Source organism: Telmatherina bonti (assembly GCF_933228915.1).
Source record: "Telmatherina bonti genome assembly, chromosome: 18".
NCBI lineage: Eukaryota > Metazoa > Chordata > Actinopteri > Atheriniformes > Telmatherinidae > Telmatherina > Telmatherina bonti.
In genome coordinates this window covers 14,862,860-14,875,944 of record NC_136616.1, presented here as the reverse complement: position 1 = coordinate 14,875,944, position 13,085 = coordinate 14,862,860, and the positions used below count along the sequence as shown (strand labels likewise).

The 13,085-nt window shown below is 39.9% G+C and overlaps 1 protein-coding gene across 1 annotated transcript in view; it reads left to right on the top strand.

The window, feature by feature from the left end:
• Window positions 1-8,316: 8,316 nt before the first annotated feature.
• Window positions 8,317-13,085, top strand: part of pea15 (proliferation and apoptosis adaptor protein 15) — a 64,902-nt gene continuing 60,133 nt past the window's right edge. Inside the window, exon 1 of the mRNA XM_079257309.1 lies at window positions 8,317-8,651. The gene's annotated coding sequence lies outside the window, so the exon portion shown is untranslated. The remainder of the gene's footprint in view (window positions 8,652-13,085) is intronic.

Below are 13,085 nucleotides of genomic sequence, written 5' to 3'. Positions count from 1 at the left end.
GCTCATTGCTCTTATAGTTATGGGTAGTCTAGCCAACCATTACTTATGTACCAATGGGGATGTTACCTGATGCACTGAGAAGTACCTCACTCTGTTCCTCTAATATATTAATGTATAAATATATGCCAGTATTGCCGTCTCTAACTTCTTTCTCCTTTTTTCCGCAGGTCTTCCTGATTAAGTGCAGTTGTACATGTTGTTCTGTCTTTCCTGTCCTCTCCATCCCAACCAGTGGAGGCAGATGGCTGCCCTGCCTGAGCCAGGTTCTGCTGGAGGTTTTCTTCCTTTCAAAGGGGAGTTTTTTCCTTCCCACTGTCGCCTCGTGCAGCTCAGGATGGGGGATTGGATCGAAGTCATGACTCGATGCAATCAGTTGGTTTCTATTATAGGATATGTATAAATCGGCTTGAAATGATGTGTATGTTGATTTGTGTATGTAAAGTGCCCTGTGACAACATTGTTGTGAAGTGGCGCGATACAAATAAAGTTGAATTGAAGAGATATGATCCTTCAGACAAGCTTCTGTATGGCCAAGCAGAATGAAACAGGGAAAGCTTGGAAGCCTCTGAAATCTTCAGGTGTGGACATGACTTGGAATTAATCCAACACATCATTTCTGCTCCTCCAAGATGACATTTTGGTGTTTTATAGTATTTTTCTGACATGTTTGGTGTAAACAAACTGCAACTGAATGTTTCACTCTTATGTTTTTGTTTCTTTTGAGCAGCAGTTTCTGTTGTCTTCAGAATGAAGGTGGCTTGGATATCCTTGTGACTGAAACAAATAGTTAAGATGAGCTCAACTCACATGAAGATATCAGCCTTTTGTTCAGCAGCTTTTGCAAGTAAAACAAAAAAGCAGCCCCTGCTTTTATCTCCTCTTGAACGTTAATTTATGCCAAACGCTAACAGAGGAGCACCCCAACCTACTGAAGTAAGGTGATTTACAAACTTAATCACTGCAAACTCTGGTATGCCATGACTCAGCTCTTTTTTTTTTATATATATATATATATCTCAATTAACAAAGACATATTTATTCACATCTGTGTTAAAGTCTGAACTTCTTCACTTTTATGAGTCCTGAAATGAATCCTGTAGTAACTTGGATCAGTTTCACTATTAGAATAATTACAACAACCAAGAACAGGTCAAATATGAGGCATTTCTAGCTATTAAGAACATGCTAGAGACTGGTCTACAATAAGCTAGGTTTTGCTAACACATCTCTAATGAGGAAGATGTGACATGAAATGAATACAAAGCAATAAAAAGACAAAAGGCTCTCAGCCAGTTAGGACAGAGTATGATAGATTCCTCTCTGGTTTTTGCTTCAAAACAAGTTCAGAGAGATTTTTTTAGCCTTCTATTTGGCTAGGTTTGCTCTGTTGCTAAATGCTAACCTGAGTAACCTTGTTCTCTGCTGCTAGTTGTTAGCTTCACCATACAAGACGATGTGATCAGTTTTGCGTTTCTTTTCTTCATATATGAAACCTGGGTTGTTTAAATTTGTCAAGACTGTGGTGAACTGCACTTCCAAGGAGCAAAGACTCAGCAAAGTAATGTCTTCTTGTCATTTGTCTCAGATTTCCTTTAGTATAAAAGAAATAACCACAGGAATGAACAAAACAAAAGTAAAAACTAGATTTTTAACCAAAAGTAGCCTGTAATCTTTAACATTAGAACAGATGTTGGAAACATAATGAAATATGGCTTCATATTTTCTTATGTAAACATGCTTGTGTATTTGAGTTTTTAAAAAGGGGGACTTTATGGTCGCCTCTGGGTCAAAGATTTAACAACAGAAGTTTCATTCAAAGCTTGAAGATCCGCTTGATCATGAGTTACCAACCAAAAGCGTCGTCATGGCTCTTTTTTTCTTACGTTTTTTTTTTTGGAGGATGAATAATGCCCAGTTTGACAGGCTGAGGGTCATGAGATGCTTAAATATATTTTAAGAAATTTCAGTGAATCGCTTCAAAACAACCAAGAAATGAAGACAGGAAGAGAAGAAAAGTTGTTTACAGTCAGAAATACTCAATCAACTTGTTGTGTACTTGTGTGTGTTATTTTCAACCTTTCTCTCTGTTACACAGACACACACGCTGTATTTGAACCATAAGAAGTCATTAGACATAGCTGTAAATAAAGTTATGTCCATCAGTATCTCATGTGTGCCTGAAATGGAGAAATTAAAGAAAATATTTAACCCCTGGAAGAAAACTGTGATTATTGCCTCTAACAATGTTTGGCATCCATGACATTAACATTCGATTTAAGTCACCCTCCGTCAGGGCCAAAATGACAGTTAATTTCCCCTACAAATACACTGCCTGACCAGAGAAGAGAAAGGGGGGAAAAAAAACTGCCACCTGGATTTAACTGAGCGAATGAGTACTAGGTTTCAATCAGATTATAACTGGGTGGACAAGTTTTTCTTTCAGCTGCGACCCCAACTGATGCAACGAGCAGCTTCTCATTTTTCAAACAACCATGTGAAAAGACACATCTTGTAATTGTGGAAAATATGTTAATCTGTTTTAAAATGGTCTAATCAAGCAGATGACGCATCTAAGGAGATTGAAGAAACTATTAAAACTGGGCGAAGAACTATCAAACACTTTACAACTGGAAGGATAATGGGGAACCATCGTTATCCAGGAGGAAATGTGGAGGGAAACATATCCTGAATGATCACAATCACCTACCTTTTTGGAGAAAATTTAATCTAAGAAAAACAGTAGAACTCTGAGTCTTGTTTAGTAGTGAAAGTAAGAACATTTCTCCATGCACATGTGAAGGAAACTCAAGGGACTGGGGCTAAACCGATGTGTGGCCATGAGAAAATCTCTTACGAGTGAGGCAAATCAGAGAAAAAGGCTTATGTTAGGGGACATAATGATTGGACTCTGGAGCAATGCGAGAAGGTCATGTGGTCTGATGAGATTTACACTTATTTAGAACAGTGCTTTATGTTGGCCAGTATGCAGCGGTATGCAGTACTGGCATTTTTAAATTCCATCCCTTTGTGTACCGGGTTTTTTTTTTTTACAGCGTATAGTGCAGGGGTGCCCAAGTCCAGTCCTCGAGATCTACCATCCTGCAACCTTTAGATGCAGCCCCTGTCCAGCAAAGCTGAGTCAAACAGCTGAATTCTTCTTCTGCATGTCATTCAGCTCTGCAGAGGCCTGCTAACGAGCCACTTATTTGATTCAGGTGTGTTGGAGATGGGTTGCACCTAAAAACAGCAGGATGGTAGACCTCAAGGACCGGACTTGGGCACCCCTGGTATAGTGCATACCGGGACTTTTACCGGCTTTCTTCAGCAATCAGTATACCCTCCTACGACTTAACCACATATTACAACTTATATTTGTTGATTTTAACAAAAAAAAAAATTCTAAAAATTTGCCTCAAAAGAAATGTATTGTTAAGACCGGTTTAGACGCACAACGCTTGCTGTAGCAGAGTTGAGTGATGACAGCAGCACTACTTAACAGTCATTTACAACACCAGACAATGAAGGTCAGATGCTGCAAACTAAGTGTATGTCTGGTCAGTAGTTTGAGTTTTTGAAGATTATTTCTAGATTAAAGATAATATTGTGGCATGGACCAGGCCTAATGCTGTGAAAAACATATTTCACAGAGGAAAAGTGTAATAGTAATACACTGTTAAATTAGTCTGGTAATAAGCTAAATATGTCTAAATGTAGAACTTTTTATGTTTTTAACCATTTCATGCATAGTGAACTTTAAGTTTATGTATTTACTTTTCAGTGTTATTTTTAATGTCCATGTAATGAGGCTGGAAGTTCATAAAAGTGTCTCCATGGCTCTTTGAATTTGGCAAATGTGGATTTGATTTAGAACTTGTTGTGTTTATTTTTTGTCATTTCTGTGCAATAAAACTATTAATCCATAGATAAATTTATAGATCTACATATAAGTATCAGCCATGTTTTGTCCCACATTTTAATGACAAACTGACAGCAAGTCATTAAGGGAGTACCAGCACTTATTTTGCTCCACTTAAAGCACTGATTTAGACTAATGGGAGCATCAGAGTAAGAAGAAAAGTAGATGAAGTGATGCAGCGATCGCGTCATGCATAGTAACCACTGGGGGGGGGGGGGGGGTCTATGATCTGGGGTTGCTGCAGCAGGTCAGGTCCAGGTGTCACAGGGCGGCACAGACTGACAAGGCAGGAGAAAGATTGTTGCAGGATCAAGGTTGTAATCACATAAAAACTTAACACAGACAAGACATGACAATGAACTGGCAAATGTACATACATACATACATACATACAGGATTGAAATACAGAGCACTGACAAGACACAAGTGAAATGACTGAGCAAAATTAAACCGGGTGAACAAATTACGAGGAAGTGAGAAACTACATAGAATACACAAAGGAGAAAAACTACAAAATAAAACAGGAAACCAGACAACACAACAAAGAACAATAAGCCAAAAACCACGAAACAACAACACAGGTCATAACACTAAGGGTGTATTCACATCGAGATTTTCCGCTAAACTCGGTCCGATTGGGGACTCGGCTCAGTTTTAGGGGGGTGTATTAATGCGAACCGAAATTGTATTCACGCTGCACTTTGGTCAAATGAGCCAAACCATGAGAATAATATATCCCCATTCCCACCAAAGATGGCGCTGCACTAGTATTTAGCAAAAGAGAGGACAAGACCCGGAGAAGAAGAAACTGTTTCCTCCATAAACATGGTTCATGAAACTATGGCTGTTTTTTGTCTTTTTTATCTTGTCTTATGCAAGAAAGTATACTGCAGAAATACACTGCAACTATGGACACAGTATGAACAACAGGCAAGGCAGAGGAGCCTTAACGCGATTATTTTGCATTTACCCACAATGCAATACTTCGCCAAATGCGGAAAGTGACTTTTTTTGTACTCCACTTCCTTTATTTGGTCCACTTGTAGCTCACCGAGACCTGTGTTTTTTGTCAGACCGGGTCCACCGGATCAGTGAGCCAAAACAGAACTTGTTTGGTACTTCATGTTTCCCCCAAAAGAAGCGGACTTTCCCAGAAAATGGACTCAGATTTGAATCATAAAGGCTGCAGTGAATGTGCCAGAAATCATGTTTTACTCGTTGTTTTTGGGAGAGAAAAAAATTATGAAATTTGAAAGGAATAAGAAAAACACGAAACCATAAAAAAAATGAAAAGATGACATTTATGATCTTTTTAACCTGACTGTTAGTGTCGCAAACTTAGAATAATGTATTTCAAACAGTACCCTCATTAGCTTGGAAACTGTATCTTCTAGTTATTTTAAGGCCTTTTTTTTTTTTTCATCAAAGGCTGTGTTTTGTGATTGCACTTCTCTTAAATGTAATATAAAAGGTGAATTGCTTTTTTAGTAAACCAGTATAATCTTGTTTTCCCACAAGTGATCGTTTTCATTGTGGTACATGGTGACCTTTCCTCCAAGAGGCCAGGGGAGAGAAGCTAATGAATGATTTAGCCCTGTCTGAGGCATCAGCATCCAGCAGCACAGCTCCTGCTGGCTCGCGCTCACTCTTAAAAGAATGGAGTTGGTGTTTTAGATGGAGCGGTGATGGAGAGGGAGAAACAGGAGGAGGGATTTGCAGGCTGGATGGTGTGGTGACATCAGCTTTGAAAAATGTGTGTTTGCAAGTGTTGTGTGTACGTGGAATGAGAGAGATTGACGGAAAGACCGCTCACTCTGCTTCTTTTATTGAGGACTCACATCAGAAAAGTCCTTGATTATGAAACTCTGTGAAAGCTGCTGGTTCTAAAAAAAGACTCCCAGAGTTTCTAAAACATTACTAAGTGTAGCAACCAGTGTAATGCAAACAATTCATCCCTTGGATGGTGTGTTATTAATATGTTTTACTGATGAAAATAAACCAGATATCACTGTCTCCCATACAAAGGATAAAACACAACTAAACAATATTTTCATAAAATATTTTGTTGAATAAAATTCTTGTTCATTGATCTTATTTTCATGCACATATTGATTTTTTGATATTCAAAACATTCTATGTCGTCTGCAAGAAAAACAAAGCAGACAATCATCAGGAGCACCTATTAGAACTACACACTGAAGAAGACATTGATCACACCAACAACCAAAAAATCAGCAACACACGCAACAATTGAACACAAAAACAAAATATAACTGCAACTATTGGTGATTAAACCCATTACACATGGCAGTATCCACAGGGGCGATCGTGTATCTACCAGAAAACAGCAGAATGACTAAAGTGTCCAGCAGGGTCCTTGGGGAATGGGGGACAACAGCCATTGGGCTCCTGCCAACCAGAGTGCAATGATCAGTCTTCATTTACAAAAACAACATGTCAGAATATGATGAACAAGAGAAGAGCAGGGACAGGCCCTTTGAGTCAGGAATTTACAGGAAAATCGCTGCAATCCACAGTTCTGATTTGTACTGTAGACTGATTTTAACACTGTCTACAGTAGCTGTGTGTGGACCCTGAATCCACGTGTCCTGAATCCCAAATCCATCTGAATCCATTCAGACTTACAAAGACTCTCCCATGATGCCCGATTCATTTTGCATGCTGAAAAAGTCATCTTAAGGGATTTTTGAGGACATAATCAGTTCAATTTCACTTTATCCCAATAAAAATCCAGTTAACCCTTTAGTCTCTACAGTTTAAAGTCATACTGTAAATGGCAGGGGCAATTGAGAGGATCAGAGGCTTAGGGGTGCTGAGCATCCAGAGAGCTGATATATATATATATATATATATATATATATATATATATATATATATATATATATATATATATATATATATATATACATATATATATATATATATATATATATATATATATATATATGTATATATATATATATATATATATATATATATATATATATGTATGTATGTATTTATATACACACACACACATGTGTGTGTGTGTGTGTGTGTGTGTGTGGACTTAAAATGAAGTATAGTGTATAGTTTCACTTTTATAGTTCTCTTTTTTTTTATTTAAAAAAAAATAACGCACACACTAAAGAAAAAAACAGTTCAGATTTTAGGGGTGCTTTGCTTGAGTCTACGGCACCCCCAAAAATGGGCTAAAGCACAAATGGTAAACGGTCAGAAATTCCTGCATCTGAACCAGGGTTTAGAGTGGCAGTAAAATTGCTCATCTAATTTTGTATTTTGGCATCACAGATTGGCACCAGTATTAGATTTTATATAATTTTCACTATGCAATGCAACTCCACTGTAATACTTTGCAATGAGTGCTGCTCAAAGTCACAGGAATGAGTTATCATGGCTTCATTTATGATAGACATACCTCCTGTCTTAAAATTAAACTGCATTTAGGTGTCTGTTTTGAAGAGCTTTTACAGGGTCCTAAAATGCAGTTTTTATACTTGATGCATTAAAGATGATGTTTGATCCATCGATGTAAGGATTACAAGAAATCACCATGTTACCTAAAATCAATCACCCTAACCTTAACTGTTTAACAAAATCCAATTATAATTCACAGCAATCTATAAGATTAAATAAGATTAATCAATGCTTTGAGTGTTATTACTGTGCAGGAACTTAAATAAATACCGTCCAGGAAAAATAAATAAATTAAAAAAATGAAATAAAGTAAACAGATTCCCACACAATGTATTACTATGTTTTATCACATTTTCATCGATTATTACCATGTATCCTCGTTCCATGTTATTACATTCCCTGTTACTCATTCTGACTACAAAAGAATAAGTAAAAAAAAAATCAAGAATAAAAAGATTAAACATATTCTTAGTTTGTAGTCACAAATTCTGTTTTTTTCCAGGCTTTCTACTGCAGAAATATTTTTGTTGTTGTCATTTTTATTATTATTATTATTATTATTATTATTATTATTATTATTATTATTATTATTATTATTATTATTAGGAATAAAAGAAAACAAAGATGAAATCAGTAAATTATTTATTCAAAATTGTTTTCATTATTGTAATTACTTATTTATTTAGTTATATGTAATATTATTTTAACCAATTTTGTTGACATGACGTGTCAGAATTTGGGGATTTGTTAGAAATGGTCGTTTTATCGAATCATGAATAAGAATTGACGATTTTAACTAGGAGTGAGACATCGTGTTGAATAGATGATCTCTGGGTGAATCAGACAACGTGCTTCACCGTGACCGAGAGAGAGAGAGCGAGAGAGAGGGAGGGAGGAAAAGGCGTTTCCACGTTTCATCAGCCGGTTATAGAGCAGCGGAGAGCGGAGCAGACACACAGACGAGTCACGACCACCCTGAACATTGAATTTCTGTTTTCTCACCTCCCCAAACTCTGACTGACAGTGAACCTAACGCGTGTCCCCTTCACGGCCGCTGCGTTTCCCACGCTGATGAAAACCGGCTCACATTTATCCCTGAACGACTTGAAACCGCAAAAATACTAACGGGCTGGACTTTTTCTGTTTTTTGTTTGTTTTTTTTCCTGCACCACGTTTGTCCTCTCTCTGGCCCACATCAGAGACCCAGAGGTGTTCACTGTGAGATTTAGAGGAAATTATCTGCTCGCACCCCCGCATCTCGCCCTGCCTGTAGCTGACTCATTTTGCTGCGCCCGGGGTGAGTACATCTCTGCTTTTATTCCCCTTTTTATTCATCATTTCAACATTTCAGACATGCAAACCTCTCTCCATGGGGGGTTCTTACATTTACACGCAAATCCCTGGAGTGTAGCCCATTCATCTGACAGTGCTGGGAGTCAATCTGACTCCCCCATTCATGGATACGGATCAGTTCTCCTCGTGCATACCGTTACACAGTCTCCAGAGAGAGGCTACTTCACAGTTTGTCTGTAAAAATGTAGTTTGGGCATCAAATCAGTTAGAAAATGGTCTCAAACGTCCACTTGACTTCATTGCAAAAAAAAAAAATCTCCACCAATGGAAGTTAAAATGGAAAAATTGAACATGTGTAGATAAAGAAGGTTTCGTGGGTCACCTTAAAAATGTGAAATGCCTCGTTTTCTTTACACAAGTCAGTCTCAAACTTGAGTTTACCATTCCCAGGAGGGCTTTCAACACACCATTGATTAAACTAATTGGATTGGGATTAGTGTGGCCGCCTGCCCGCATGGATCTGGTATCCTTTCTCTGCCCAGTATCCCCATGGCACTGCCACCACATCCTCCAAGTTATCCCACTCTATAACAATAGGTTACCATGTTACATAACACCATCCCATAATGGTAAGCTCTCTTGGAGCAGAGAATCTGGAATATTCTGCTGCTAAAGCGACACTAAATGTTCAGTCTGAGCAGAGAGGAGATGATAAACTGCTGGTTACCACCTGTGACTGCTCCGGATGGCTGGGTGTGAGCGGATGGGGGTGGATTTTTTTTTTTATGAATGGATGTGGCTAGATGGCCAGCAGTGTGTGCGTGTGTGTGTGTGTGTGTGTGTGTGTGTGTGTGTGTGTGTGTGTGTGTATAGGCAGCGTGGGCAGCAGGAACGCTTCTCCCACACTAAAAGCCGGCTTGCATGACCTAATATCCCAGTATTGTCTTCCCCTACTTACTTTAATCCATTTATAGTATAATACAGTGAAAGCCTCACTTAATTTCCTTTGCAAGACTGTTTAGCATGGTGTACCCGATATACACGCAATCATTTTATTAAGTAGTTTCACGTAGTTGTAGGATAAGTCGTCACTTTTTACTAAAATCAGTGTTTTTTGCAACAAACTCCAGTTTTCTTTTTAAATTGTACTTGAACACACACTTTCTGTTTTACTTCACTGACGTGTCACCGCTACCTCTAATGGTCCAACACGTCCGTTTGTCCAACGTCCAACCAGAAGCTCTTTCAACCTTTTAAACCTGGACAGGTTTACGGATGGTTAAATCTTCAGCCACACACACTGATATTTGTCCAAGCTGCGATCCATCAGTGGTCCGAAAACAGATTTACTCAAAGCGAACCGCTTTCTTCATGCGTGTTTGTTGACTCACTGTCCGTCCTCTGCGTCCTGGATTTATGTGACACATGAATATTGGACGGACAACTGTGTGACATTTGTGCAGCATGACAGCTGTCAGATCATTTCCTGTTCCCTGCATTCAGCTCGTATTATTTCCCCTGTGGCGTTCACTCAAGCGCTAAAACAGTCCGGTTCTCATGCTTCCTCATCTAAGACATTTGAAAGGTTTGGTTTCAGTCTGAACACATACAGGTGAGGTCCTCGCTGGTGTATAAATACAAACTTGTGTGTGTGACTCAGCTTTTTGGGAGCTTGTCGCCTCTCTGTGAGGCGCATCGATCCGTCTTTGTGAACAGAGGGGAGAAAAACTGGGCAGCGCAGCAGAAATCTGCTTCCTCTCTCAGGTCCACTTCCTCTGTGTGTGTGTGTGTTTGTGTTTGTGTGTGTGCATGTCTGTGGTGTCGGTTGTCCCCCCCCCCCCCTCCCCCCCACTTCCACTGGGGGAATATTTGTGGTTGAGTGTTTGCAGGCTCTGAGTCAACCACAGTTTTCGGGAAGATCAGTATTAAACTGGTGGAACAGTCAAAACAGAAGAGGAAACATATCAGTGATTTTTTCTTATGGCTTTTGCGTGGACTTTCACCACCGTCTTGTCTGCAGGCTGTTCGCTGTCTCACATTCCAACCAGAATCAAACAACAGAGCAGACTTTTACTCACTTCGTTGTCATCGACAGAAGCAAATTGTTGCTTCTGTTGTCGGGCTAACACACAAAATGTCCACAGAATGTGTTACTTTTAAGTGTGAGAGGAAGGAAGTTACTCGCCACTCGCCTCTCTGCATGTTAGACAAGGATGAAAGCTAAGAGTTGATTATGGTTACTTTTTTTTCATTCATTCATTCATTCATTTTCTGAACCGCTTAATCCAGTTCAGGGTCGCGGGGAAGCTGGAGCCTATCCCAGCTGGCTTTGGGCGACAGGCAGGGCACACCCTGGACAGCTCGCCAGTCCATCGCAGGGCCATACTTTTTTTTTCCAAACAGAGGAAATGAGGAATTAAAAGTGGGATTCGCTGGCGTCTGACCTGATTCTTCTCCACCACCTTGTGTTTTAGTTAACACTCCACAGAGTAGCGATACTGTAACACAGGGGTGCCCAAGTCCAGTCCTCGAGATCTACCATCCTGCAACCTTTAGATGCAACCCCTGTCCAGCACAGCTGAGTCAAACAGCTGAATTCCTCTTCTACATGCCATCCAGCTCTGCAGAGGCCTGCTAACGAGCCACTTATTGGATTGAGGTGTGTTGGAGAAGGGTTGTACCTAAAAACAGCAGGATGGTAGACCTCCAGGACCGGACTTGGGCACCCCTGCTGTAACACGAAGCCTCGGGGCAGATGCACATCCGCCTTTTTTATTCAAATCTGAGTCCGTTTGCTCGGAAAGTCCGCTTCGTTTGGGAAAATGTGAATGTGCCAAACAAATTCTGATTTGGATCAAAAAACTGAGTCGGTCCGCCTACAAACGCAGCTCTGGGTCCATTTCAGGCGGACCAAGTACCTGAAGGGGACTACAAAAAATTAGTTACTTCCTGCATTTGATGTAGCATTGCATTGTGGGTAAACACATAGCAATGGCGTTAAGGGTCCTCTGCCTCGCCTGTTGTTCATACTGCCATCATTGTTGCAGTGTGTCTTGTGGTATTCTTGCATAAAGCTTGTTACATCGTCCACGAGAAGCAAGAAGTGAGTTTTTGTTTCTCGAGGCTGTAAGAACAAGTAAAAATAAATTTTGTCAGGTCCATTCATCGTCCTCGAGAAGCTTTGTTTGTCGCGGGGAGGGGTCATTGCGGGTGGCGATTACTGATTCTATGTGCAATGAACCTGGTTTCATATTTAAAAAGCAATTTCGTCCGTGGCAGGGTGGTTTGTGGACGTGGCCAGGTCCAATTGTTTTAATGCCACATGTTGTAAAAATGTTCGTACTTTCTCACCACCTCGATCAGCTGTTTTATCAAAACAATCTGTTTTGCCGGCAACAGCAAACATACGGAAGCAGCAACTCCGCTTCATGCTTTCTCCATGTTAACCACGCCCACCTCAAATGTCCAATCAGTCACAAGAGACTTCTTTGAACCACACAAGAAGAAACTTCTGTCAGCCTGAGAACAAAGTGATGTCATTTTCTTCTCCGGGCCTCGAGAACAAGAAAAAAGTCCTTGCTTCTCGTGGAGTATGTAACAAACTTAAGACAAAATAAAAAACTCTAAAACGCGATAATTTCATCTCCATGTTTAGCTCGCAAGTGGAGTTTTCTTCACGCGAGTCTTGTCCTCTATTTTGCTAAATACCAGTGCAGCGCCACCTTCGGTGAGAATGGGGATATATTAATGTAAAGGTTTAGCTCATTTGACTAAAGTGCAGCATGAACACGATCTCGCTCCGCATGGGTACACCCCCCGACAACTGAGCCGAGTCCCCAATCGGACCAAATATATCGGAGGATCCTGATGTGAACACACCCTTAATGAAAAATCTAAAGAGTAAATGCTTTCGCGGTCTGTGTTTGCCCCTTAAAGAAGAAAAACAAGATCAAATAATCAAAAGATTATTAAACTTTTACAATCTGAGGTCCCTCAATTGACATATAATGCCAGTCTGTGTGAAAATGTCCACTTAGGACACCTCGCCTCAACTATCGGTGCTAAACCCGCTATCATTTTGTTCTGCATTACTTTATCGAACTTGGCTTTTGCAGAAATGATGCCTAAACATTGTTCTTTGACTAAACTGACATTTAAAGTTGCAGATGCATCATTCTGAAGCAGCGCTTTACAAACTTTTCCTACCTAGCCCCTCCTGTTGTAGGAGTTAATATTCCCAGGCCATCCTACAAGTTACAGGTTTGGGCTCAGGTTTGCTAATCGCAGTGCTTAAAGCGGCAAAGTTTGGTAAGTATGATAAATAAGTGCAAAACCGAGATCCAGCTAGCAGACTCTCTGACTCACAGCCATAATCCTGCTGTTTGTTGGTTACCCGCGGATACCAGCATGTGCTCTGTAAATAAAATAAAACAGAGCA